Source organism: Corvus moneduloides, chromosome 19, assembly GCF_009650955.1.
Source record: "Corvus moneduloides isolate bCorMon1 chromosome 19, bCorMon1.pri, whole genome shotgun sequence".
Classification (NCBI taxonomy): domain Eukaryota; kingdom Metazoa; phylum Chordata; class Aves; order Passeriformes; family Corvidae; genus Corvus; species Corvus moneduloides.
The window spans coordinates 4,806,816-4,819,062 of record NC_045494.1 but is presented as its reverse complement, the minus strand read 5'-3'; the positions used below and the strand labels follow the sequence as shown (position 1 = coordinate 4,819,062).

The following is a 12,247-nucleotide window of genomic DNA, read 5'->3' as shown; positions in this document are numbered from 1 at the left end:
ACATATGAATTTATGCAAAACCTTGTATGCCTGGGGCCAATATTTTTTTAGACAGAGTTTCACTTGCAAAAAAAAAAAAGTTTATTTAAAAAAAAAAGCAAGAGTTTTTCATGACTGGTAAACACGAGAATTACGTGAACAGAAACTATTTCATGCTGGGATGGCAGCCAGGGACTCGGGAATGTCAACAAAAGTTCTCCGAAGGTTGAAAATGTCACTGGATTACAATACAAGGTCCTTTGCCCCATTAGCAAACTTTACTAAAGTAATATTCCCACTACTTAGCGAGGGGGGCTCACTCAGTGATTTATCTGTCTGTGATCCCAGCAATGGGGCAAACAGAGACTTCATCTGGAAACCACCTCTGACTGCTGGCTTCAAGGTTTAAAAATTTTTATGTGTGCAGAGCTGAGTGTGTATTGGTGATGGTTATGTGAGTATAAAAGAAGTGTGCTGTTAATGTAGTCTAAATATCCATCACCATATCCATCGTAATTTTAATCAAAGGGTTATTGTCATCAGAGAGACATGTGTACATACATGTTTTCTCAACCAATAACACCCTGTTAATAAATTTACAAGAATATTTTGGGTTTTAAAAAATCAAATTTCACCATCCATAAGGCCCATGATTTTTTTTTAAACAAATAGCTAAGTTTTCAGCTGGTAGAGCAAAAACAAACTAGTAGTTTTCACTGTTGTTTCTGGTCAGGTCCACTTTCTGGTCCTCCTGCCCTAGTGTTGAAATGTTTGGCTTGTAGTGGAAGTGTTTCAAGCCAAACAAATATCTTTCTGATGAATGTTTCTATGCAAATCTATTTAATATTAGATTTTGTAATACGTTTTTATAGCAAAATTGAATTATAGCTCTTTTAAATAGAAATCAATTCATAACACAGCCAGTTTTTCTTTGCTGATCTTTGTAGTGGCATCATAAGACTGCACAAAGACCACTGTGGGGAAGAAATAAGGGAAAAGTTTAAAGTTTGCTTTTAGTTACTCTGCAGTTTCTTCTTTTGCAATTTTAGTGTCTTAAAGCATCATAATATGGGAATTTCAATTCATTTCTGTGTCTGCCATAGGCTCAGCTGAGTCATCTAACCTGTGTGCTGCAGTTCCTTGTGAGGAGCACAGAACTTCATCTTGTCACTGTAGTCAGTCTTTATCAGAATAATTTTTTCTCTCACACCACGTGTTTATTCAAAATCTAGTGAAGTTAAGGCCCAGTGTTAAAGGAAGGTTCCTCAATGATATTGCATTTAGCATCCAAGCCATTGTTTTTGTCGGTGCAGAGCAGTATTCTATGTATTATTCTCAAATGCTTTATACTTCTGATTATCAGGAAAAATACGTGGCTTTTAACCAAAGTTGTGATGATGGAGGCTAATTTGAAAGTGCTAAGAGGAACACAGTCAATAAAAGCAGAAAAAAGTAAACTAGAGTAACTTGTCCAAACGTTTGTAATAAGCCAAAATTCATTCAAAATTAGTTCAGATAGTGTGAAGAAAATGAACCAGCTAGGAAACATTACACATTAAAATGTTGTGTTGTCACATATGTACTTAATTGAAAAATATATTTGATTCCTTTTATCATTTTCAAAATACCACCACAAAGATGAGTTCTTGAGATTGCATGAGGGCACGATGGAGTCATTACCAAAATAACCACAGCTAGAAATTAGAGTGGTAGTATTTGGATAAATACTGGACAAGTTTTTCCTCTTCCATAGTTTTAATAGAGAAATAAGTTAGTAACATCAACACCTTGAAAAAAATTCCCAGCAGTTCACCTCACTGTGCTGTGTTATATAAATGTAATCTGCACCACATTGGCTGGATCTTGGACACATTAAAGAGAAGATATTCCAGCTCGGAGATTTGCCAGGAATCTTCATTGAAAGTTGAAATAAATATAATGACATCATCATATAATGCAACATCATAGCTTTCAAGGTGAGCCAAACCAAAGGTATGCTGGCAGGGGGAAGTTGCCACCTGGTAGATCCATGCTAGGAATAGATACAATACTCTCATCCAGCAGGAAGGAGAACAGCCACACTTCCTGGAGTGCCCACAAGGATCCTGCAGTCTCTCTGTGCCTGCAGGTCCCGTGGGAGCCCTGCTGCACGTGGGAGCTGCAGAATCTGTGTCAATGCTCTCTTTTGAGAGAGCAGCTCCAGGAAATTTGAAGAGACCCTTTCATTCCCTCTTCCCTGCTCCCAGACCAAGCAAGAAGCTCCAGTGGTTAAAAGGAAGGGAATTCACTTGAAACAACTGTTGGAATGGTTCAGACGGGAACAGAAATATTCAGCAATCAACATTAAAGACTCTAAATCCTTGGAGGTGTTATTGCAGGATCAGCAGCTTACAGCACTCTTCGTGAAGCCTGGGTACCAGTGTATTAACTGCTAAGTCCCCTGCAGCTTGTGGGGAAAGCAGCTGCTCTGTGTGATGTGCTTTTGAAGAGTCTGAGAGAAAAGCTACTGCAGAGAAACCTGCATGGATGTAACATCACAGGGAGTCACTTTTCCCTGCTGAACTGTGGGACAGGAGTGCAGAAATGCCACAATTTAGCATCTGATTCTTCTGGTGGATGGCTTAGATGGAAACCAGCTCTGGGAGCTCACTGGTTGTAGTTCTGCCCTCTCCAGGGGTATATTCATGCTGCCATCGAGCATCGTTCTGAGTCAGCACTCAAGGCCAGACCAACATGTGTGTGCACTGAGTCCCTGTCAGCCTGTGGATGTCCTGGAAAGCTTTGGAGCCATCCCTTTGGGGGCCTCTGGCTCTGTGGGTGCTCCTGAGAGCTACCACCCAGCTGAAGGCAGCAGCACCAACTGAAGGCACACAGATGCTGGCACTGACTAGTCTGGAGTCTGCTCTTCACCTAAGATAGACACTGCCCAGCACTCAGGTCTCTCCTGTGGAGAATCCCAGAGTAGTCACTGCATCAGATAATCGTAACAGAGTTTGAAAATAGGTTTCACACTCCCTCCTTGTTTTTTTTCCCTCATGAGGGGGGGAGTGGCAAGGCTCCCATCACAAAGAACGTTACTCAGAACCAGAACAGATCTTAAGGCACAACACTAAAAACCTGTATGCAATGGAGGAGGACTGGGTGGCTCGAGGGATTGGTAATGGTATAAAGAGCTTTTCACCATTAGGCTTCTGGCTCTGATCCAGAGGTAGTAACTGAAAGCCACAGTCATCTGATGCCTGCGGAGTGGGCTCTGTAGAATGAGTTGTTGGTCTCTGCATGGATCCTACCAAGCAGGATCCAGATCACAAAGCCACCACCAGAACTGTCATGCTTGCAGGGCTTCTCAATCCAAAGTGCAGAATGAAACAGGAATGAGGATGTTTGATCTGTGTTTGTGGTTAGTAGCTTAGCAGTTTGTGATTGTGAAGAGTATATTGTTGTTGGGTATTTTTTGTTTTGTAGGGGAGGGACTAATATAGGAGAAAATAACCAGTATAACCCCTTGTATTGACACAACCCTAATAGTATTTTCCTTCTGGCATAATAATATCTTTATTTTTGGCCTACACCTGGCAGCTTACTACCTGGCTTGGCTGCAAAACCGTGGTCCAGAGGAAGATGCAGCAAACAGAAGGGCCAGCCACTGCTGCATTAATTGAAGTGCCTCCTGCACTGAGTGGTGCAAGTAACTTCATAATAAGTGCATCTTACACCTACCAGTGCAAATACCTAATTTACAGCAGTGCAAGTTTCCAGGGCTCAGGTTAGAGGTTCCCCTTCCATAGGATTCCCAATCACACAGCTCTGAGCACACATTTCTCTGAACAAATTCAGAATATCCTTGCCAGGCTGCTGTGTTGTACCTGTGCAATAAAAAAATCCAGCACCTTTCTCAGCAATAAATAAGCTGAGTTTAACTTGAAGTATTAGGAAAAATACATACATAAAACTAATACATATTTATATAAGGGCCAGTGTAAACATCACTCCTCTGTTTTAAAATGAACCTTCTGGTATTCCAAGCACTTCATAATATTGTCTGGGAGTGAAAAATGGACAGAAAATAATTTTCCCTCACTCCCTCTCCTAGTTTGCTTTGGACATTTAGACCTGGCATATCTAGCCAGGTTTATTTTGCCTTTTGCGTGGATTTGTTCCTCCAAGGGCATTTCATTGCTTTCACACAGCAACAGAATGTTGAGTAATATTGCATAGATATTATTGTAAACATGCATAAATTAGGATGGAGATTTTAGAACCCAGTGAGACGAGCTGAAATATTATCTTTTAAAATCAAGTGGACTTCCAAATTCATAATGTCCTTTTGGAATAAGTGGATAAAATTTTGTTTTGTAGGTAATACTTACACAATAAATGAGGTCATTGACCTTAACCTTGAAGCTCTTGTAATAAGCCTCAGTTAGAACCAATGCCTAAATTAAGTCTCAGTGGTGGCCTTAGAAATACCCAGGTATCTCTCCTCTCTCTCATTGTATCTGCTCCTGGCTGCATGAGGGTGTTAAGAGCCCCTTTTCACCCAGCACTTTACTGGGTCTGTGGTGGGTTGATACTGGCAGACTCCAGTTGCCCACCAAAGCTGTTCTATCACTTCTCAGCTGGATGGGGGGAGGAAATACAACAAGAGGTTCTTGGGTCAAAATAAAGGCAGGGAGAAATCACTCACCAATTACCATAACAGGCAAAACAGACTGAGCTTGGGGAAATTTATTTATAACCAATCAAATCAGGGTACTGAGAAGTAAAACCAAATCTTAAAACACCTCCCCTCCACCCCTCCCTTCTTTCCAGGCTTAAATGCTCTCCTGATTTTCTCTGCTTCCTCCCCACCAGCAGCACAGGGGGTCAGAAATGGGGGCTGGGGTCAGTTCATCACACGTCATCTCTGCTGTTCCTCCTCCTGAGGGAGAGAATTCCTCACACTCCTCCCTGCTCCAGTGTGGGCTCCTCTTTCCATGGGGCCGAAGGTCCTGCCAGCTCCAGCACGAGCTTCCCATAGGGACAGCCTTCCTCACCATGGTCTTCACCAGGGGCTGCAGGGGAGTCTCTGCTCCTGGAGGTGCCTGGAGCACCTCCTCCGTCTCCTTCTGCGCTGACCTGGGTGTCTGCAGAGTTGTTTCCCTCCAATATTCTCACTCCTCTCTCTGGCTGAAGTAGCTGGATTTTTTGTTTCCATTTGTAAATACCATAGGGTCTCCCATCACGGCTGATGGGCTCGGCCTTGGTCCACCTTGGAGCCGGCTGGAGTTGGCTCCGTGGGCTCTTCTCACTGAAGGCAACCCTGTAGCCCCACCCCCGCCCAAACGTGGCCACGCAAAGCCAGCACCGTTGTGTGTGTGCACAGTGGAGTTTCTAGTGAGCTGGGAAGTCTAATAAAGCTCCCTGAGCACTACATGAAGAAGGCATTAAGGCTGGACCACCACTTAAGCTGTCTTCAAAAGTGCAGAGCATTCTGCTTTGAGCCCGCAAAACCTTAAGCACAACTCAACCAAGGCTTCATGAGCACATCCTCAGAAGGACTGACTGCTCACCCCACGTGTCCGTAAGTTCTCTCTTGGACCAGCTGAAACCGTCAGCACCCTGTACCGGAGTCCCGAGGGAACCGGGAGGAGCTTGGGTGTGCAGGGGAGGGCTGTTCTACCTAACCAGGAACAGCTGAGTGTTGTGGTTTGTATAAACTGTTTGCCATGTATGTGTGGCATGTGGCAGTAAATGAAACACTTACTTTAAAACTTATTGAAGTTCTTTCAGCAAAAAAATTAATGTGGGGTTGGCTTTTATGCGTTGTTTCAAATGAAGCAGAGATTTATACACCTTATTATCCTAATTTTTTTCCAGACACTGCCCTGAAAATCTCTCATATCTTATGGGAAATCAAATATCAGAGATCACTTTTAATTTCCCATCTATGGTACAAACAAAAAAATGAGAAAGTCTAATGAAGTGGCATGTAGTCAAATGTTCAGACTGTAATCATCCGCAAAATATTTAAAGCAATCTGAATGAAATTTTTCAGACAGCCAGACTAGGTTCCTCTTACTCCTAAGCTTCTGAGAGATGCCAACAGACTTTAAGGTTAACATTTTCAGTCCTGGGTGCCTGAGATTAGGCATCTTGTTCAGTAAGAAGACATCTATGGGGGGAAAAACCTATGGTTTGAGTTTTTGGATGCAGAAATTCACTGCTCTCAGTAGGAGACCACGATAATACACCACAATAGCAGTGGAAAATAGCAGATGTAGCTTTACTGCTACATACAAGATTCTATCTGATACGGTGAATTTTTGGGGGGCTTTGTTTTTGGTTTTTTTTTTCTCAAAAGAGCTAATAGATGCACATTTTTAAAAATGGGGCATTTAGGTAAATAATGTTTCTAGGAGCTGCATAAAACCCCATTTCCAAATCTTCTCACTCTAAAGTAATGAGAAAAAGAGGAGGACTTAGAGTTTCTCATAGACAAGAGAAATCCTAAAGCAAAATAATTGGATTCTAAGCCATACCTTCTGCCAGGGTGGATTTGTAGGGGCAAAGGGAGGATAGGGGAGGAAGAGCTAAGGCAGCATTACCCTCTCTTCACTTTTTTCCCTCCTCCTGCTTTCCACCAGCATGGGTGATGTTGTCACATGCTGAAAGAGGGGTTGAGTCCCCTCCCTCCTTCATTTCAGCTCTACATAGCCCCTGCATGTGTCATGGATAACATATTGACTTCAATACCGTTATTTTATGCTAATCAAAGATCTTCATCTGCTTTTAAAAATATGAAGTATTTTCAGAGATCTCTTTTTCTATTTCTTATTGCCTAGATTCTTTCTGTCTTTGGTACAGCAATTACTTGCCACTGAAGTTTCTCTTTGCCTGTTCTATTTTCCCTGAAGGTTGTCCTAATATTGCAATTAAAATATTTTTTTACTAAATGGTAGGTATTCTGTGAAAATGCACATTTTTTCTTGCGAGTTTAGCTTTGTGGACTTTCTTTTGCTTTCTGTAAAAATGTAGCAATATGAACTTTAATATTCATAACTGGGAGAGCATATAGATTAATACAGTCCACCATACAGACAGCATGGTCCAACCCCCCTAATTTCAACTGGAAACAAAATATGATTAAAAAAATTGCTGTAGCACTGAATGATAGATCTGAATCATGAGTAGCTCTACTGTGAGTATTAAATAGCCCTATTACAAATCATCCCCAAATCTCTTCCTTCCTCAGATGCTCTTGAGCATCATTTCTGCAATGCTACTTGAAATGTGTGAGTCAAATACGTTATTTATTTCAAAGTATGCCTTCCAGCCTTACTGAGCAATTCTATAGTTTATTCTGTAACCCTTGTCCCTCTTCTTAGTATTTTGGATTCATATGAGTGTTTCTGCTGTAAATTGCTCAGAATAGTTTAGGTTCTGTTAAAACAGTAAATGCTCCTGGCCCTACCTGTGCAAATTGTCTTACTAAGGTCAGTAAATTTATCTACTGGTACAGCTGAGGAAAATATTTTAGCAGTTTTTCTGGGGCAAAAATGGTGACTCAGTGGCAGTGTAACATTTTATAGATTCCCATCAGCTGAAAAATGTGGCCACTTTGAGCATTGAAAACAATAAACTATTTTTTTTTAAATAAAATGTTTTGTTCTGATCTTTTCAGGGTAATACCTGTTGATTTTTTAACATAGTGGTTTTTTTCATTTTAGAAGTCCTTATTCAATTCTGTCACAAAAATCCATTCCTTTTTAGCCTGCATAAACTGAAATCCCATTTCAATCAAAATTATACTCTGTAAGATTAAACAGAGCATTTTGTGTGATTCTGAGCCAGTATTTCTTACTTTCAGCTCACCAAAAATTTTGAAAATGTATTATTTTTGGTGAGCTCAGAGCATATATTTAAATTATTCACCGGAGCTGTGAGGAATGGAAAAATTAGATTGTCTCAGAGCTCAAATCTGATGCCAGATCCATGGCTGCAGTAAATCAGCATAGCTGTGCTGATGTGGGGTTAGCTGGGTGGTTTTATGCCAGGAAGGAATCCATCTCCATTTAAATATTTGGCTCAGTGGGAATGTGTAGATGGACTCTTCAGATGCCTATGGCTTGGAGCTGAGATCTTGAGAGGAAAGACTTGCAAGACAGAAGTATTGTCTGACTTATCTGTAGCATTAATGTGTGATGCCAGTGTTTCAGTACTAAGTGTTGGTGTACATTCTGTGTGCAGGGCCAGTATTACATGAATTCTCTTCCACACTCCTATTCACTAGGAATATTAAAAGTTGCATAACTTCCAAGTCTTTCTATGTGCTGTTGATTAGCATTCCACCAGGATCACTAACCTATTGGAGTGTCTGTCACAATTGGTGGAAAAGAGTCTTTTATTTCCTTCTGAAATGATTTTGCTTTTCGTCAGTGGTGTCCATAGCAACCCATACTGGTAGTGATGAGTCCCTGATTCTGTTGCAGGCTCTCCACAGCAGCGTCTTGCCAGGAACAACAGTTGACCTGGCATTGTGAGGCTGCTAGGGGACACGAAGCCACACTGTTTCTCCTGAGGAATGGGAGGTGTCTTTCCACACGTGGCAGGTCATTTCTGGTAAATGGTGTGGCTGAGTTCTGGTCACACTGACATCTTCCCTTATTCTGAACACAGTGAAATCTTACTCTGGAGGGTCTTTTGCCTGAAATGCCTTATATGAATGTGCCAGGGTACACGTTTCTCTGCACGTCTGTAACTATTTCCACAAGTATGAGTTTGCTGCTCCAAGCTGAAAGTTAGTTCTGGGTAGCAAATAGTCTGTGGAAGAGATTGTCCAAGGGACAAGGAAAGCAGTTTGTCCCTTAATCTTCTCGGTCATCTCTCCCTGTTTTAACCTTTCTGTCTAAGTAAAATACATGTCAAGAAATGAGTAATCTGCAATACAGACTATCTCTGCTGCAGACTTCAGATCAGAACCAACAATCTAATGTCAAATAAGAATGACTTCATTACATAGACAGAAGCTGGCAAGGAAGACAAAATGCTCTGTTGTGGTCCCTTGTGCCTTAACCTAACAAGTCGTGGACTTAGTAAGAATTGTCTTTATATCACAATGTGCATAAAGCAGGGACAAGATCCAGTGACCTTTCTTCATGCAAGCAATTCTTGCTCACATATGTAATCAATGGGATGGTTTGCTTAGGTAAAGTTTCTCTGCATGTGTAAAAGTAGAAAGGACCTGGACAAAATCCCACAGTTTTTCTTTCTCTGACTCATACTTGTCTCTGGATTTGTGTGTCTATTGGCACTGTCCAAGCCCCACATACATCTCTGCAGTTCTTTAGGTTGCATTTTGAGTGCCAAACAGACATCCTGCATTTCTCATGCACCCATCGAAGGATCTGCCTTTTAGAAGCAAGAAGTCTTGACCAAATGTCTGTTGCATGAAAGGAAAATGATTTGTACTGACTGCAATGCCATCTTCCTTTGTGCTGGTGGTGTGTCATTTCTCGTGTTCAGTGTCATTTTTTCCAGGAGAGCTTCACCCTGAAGTCCTGGAGTGAGGGTCCCACCTGAGCTGCGGCCAAGCACAATGAACGTTGTGTTAACAGATGGACAGGCCTGGAGTCAGTAGAGCGTGCCTGAGTGTGAGTGCTGAGAGCAGAACTTGCAGGTGGGAATGGCCAAATGTCTGTCTGTACTGTGGTTAGGGGGACATACCATTGCTAATTCTGCTCTGGGCTGACTTAACTGAAAAAAGGAATTCTTCCCTCACCACATAAGGTGAGGTTTTGGCCTGTTGGAATTGCCTGGGTGGTGCAAAGGAAGGTGGGGTGTAGAGAGACATTCTAATTAAGTCTCTATCCCCTTTTGTTCATATCTTTTTAGGAAAGCCCCCATGGAATAGACCAAAATAAGCTCCTACCCCTAGCTGAATAAGTTGTCAGGGTGCAGAACTATATTCTGCAGACTTATGCATGTGTAAGGGGTGTGTAACATTTTTGTCTGAATGGAGCCCTATGTTCTCATAATTTATAGTAAGTAATCTTATTTGCAAAGCATGCCGTTACAGTTTTAAAAAACAGGTTAATTGACTTGCATAAAAATCAAACATGTCAAAGTTTTCCATCTCGACACAAACACCACATTGAGCAGCACATTGCTACAATAGCCATGATGCAGTCTGAGCTACCTATTGAGATATTTCATAAACCAAAATGGAATCTTAAAAAGTTTGTCAGTTTTGCATACCTCTGAGTTTCTGAATTTAGGAGTCCATTACTCGACTAATTATACAATGTTTTATTTTTTTCCTTGTGTAAATAAACAAACTTGTGTCTGAATTTTGGCAAGAGGCACTAGAAGCCAATTAGAAGGTGTTCCCAATGTATTACAGTATTACAAACAAGATGCCTTTTCTTAGAAAGGCGAACACACCGTGTTTCTTTTAATGAGTGTGAAAATATACCAGTTGCTTAATCACTAGCAACTTATAAGCATAAGTGAGTCCTTTCTCAGGAATGAAAAACATAGCTTAGTTTCTTTACTAACAGATGACATTTTAATTTAAAGCTCCAGTTTTTGTCTGGAAGGGCTAAAGCATCTGAATTATTTGAGAGAGAAATAGCAGGTAGAGGGGAGGTATGAGAGAGCAGGCAGGATTTTCTTTGCGTAGACTTCACCCCATGCTCCTTTGAGTGGTGAGGGGAATGTGTATCCCCTCAGGCTGTGTCTGCAGTGCCATCTGAGGTACTGTGCCATGCCTAGCATGAAACTGGATCCAAAACTAAAGCACCATGACTTACTTAAGAGTAAGATATTATTTCTGCATGTTTTAGGTCTGGGCTGGAGCAGCATCCCCAGCAGAGCGAGCCCAAGGAAGGATGGTGGCTCAGCTGCAGTTTCTTCCCGTGGTCCTCTTCTTGGTGAAAAACAGGGATACAGCCTGGAGTTACTCTGAAAGGATAAAGCATCCTCCTGTGCAGCCCAGGAAAGTCACAATATGCTCGTTGTGAAGCAACAAAAATACTAAGCTGGATAAGAGGCTAGATAGAACAAGTAGCTCCATATAGAGACCCTTTATCCTTGTTTTCCTTGAAATGTTTGTCTAGAAACATAAAGGTCACTTGATTTATGACTTGTTCAACAAGCTCCAAATCAGATGGTGTTGCATTCAGAGCAGTGAATCTGTCAGCCTGGCATTGCTCCACTGACGCCAGTGGAGTGCTGCAAATTCCACACGACACATCCCCAGCTGCTCTCACTGGGGTTATGACAGGAGTGTGGTGCTTGTCAGCAGATAGAAGTGTGGAAGGATCTGGACCATCACGATTTCTAATCCTTCTCATAAAAATAAAATAAGCCTTGGGAAAGCTCTCCAGTGTTACTTAAAAATAGAAGAAAGAGTGTTAGTGGTTTTAGATGGATTACGTAAATTACTAGTTTATTAGAAAAAGGGATAATTTTAAAAAGAGAAAATTTCCCTCGAAGGGAATGTTTAACTTCTTTGCATTACTTTATGGATATTTTATTTTACATTTAAAAATAATTAAATCTTTTAAAGCAGAAATTTTCTCTTTCCCTTTTTTTTTTGTCAAATAATGCTGTCCCTCCTTCAGAGCTCCCCAGCTTCTTGTGAGCTATCCTCAGTGCTGCTCAGCCCTGAGGCATGAGCTGGAGCTCAGTGAGATACTGTGCCTGGCTTTGGCCAGGGCCTGTGCAGGTACTCTTAATTCAAGGCAAGGTAATGCTGACTTAGCCAGAAAACCAAGCACAGAAGGTTTAATCCAAAGCCAGCTACTGCCCAGCTTTAGTTGTGCCAGGTACATGAGTTAGATTACTAAGTTAGCAGTTTGTGTCCTGGGTTCCAGTGGAGCATTCAGAGAGGCAGAGCACAGTTCTCAGCCTATTTAGTGCCTTATTTGCTCTAAAGCACGGTCAGAATTTTCACACAGGCATTATAATAACAGCAAAAGCAGCTCAGGAGTCTGTGAAAGATAAGGAAGAGGAAGAGGAAGAAAATGTAGAAAATTCCCCCTTGTACTGTGATTTTTAATGGAAAGTCGGTCTTGTCAAAAAATTGGGTTATTTTTTCCTTTGGCTAATGCATCTCAAAATGTTCAAGTTCAGGTTCTGAAAAAAATGCGAGGCTTTGATTGGGTAGAAAATTATTTTTAAAACCAGGAAAAAGTCAGGTTTGCTTGTAAAAATTCTTTGGCTTTCAGTGCCCAAAAGCAGAGGGGAAGAACTTTGTTCAAAACTAAAACATTTCAGCTTTCTGTCA

At 41.4% G+C, this 12,247-nt stretch overlaps 1 long non-coding RNA gene across 2 annotated transcripts in view; it reads left to right on the top strand.

Moving 5' to 3' along the window:
- Positions 1-11,950, top strand: part of LOC116453666 — a 30,971-nt gene extending 19,021 nt beyond the window's left edge. Inside the window, exons 1-3 of one of the 2 annotated variants that reach the window (XR_004243889.1) lie at positions 5,143-5,542; positions 9,499-9,637; positions 10,803-11,950. This is a non-coding gene — a long non-coding RNA (uncharacterized LOC116453666). Of the gene's footprint in view, positions 1-5,142; positions 5,543-9,498; positions 9,638-10,802 lie in introns of those variants that run through there. The other variant, XR_004243890.1, reaches the window with a different exon arrangement.
- The last annotated feature ends 297 nt before the right edge of the window (positions 11,951-12,247 follow it).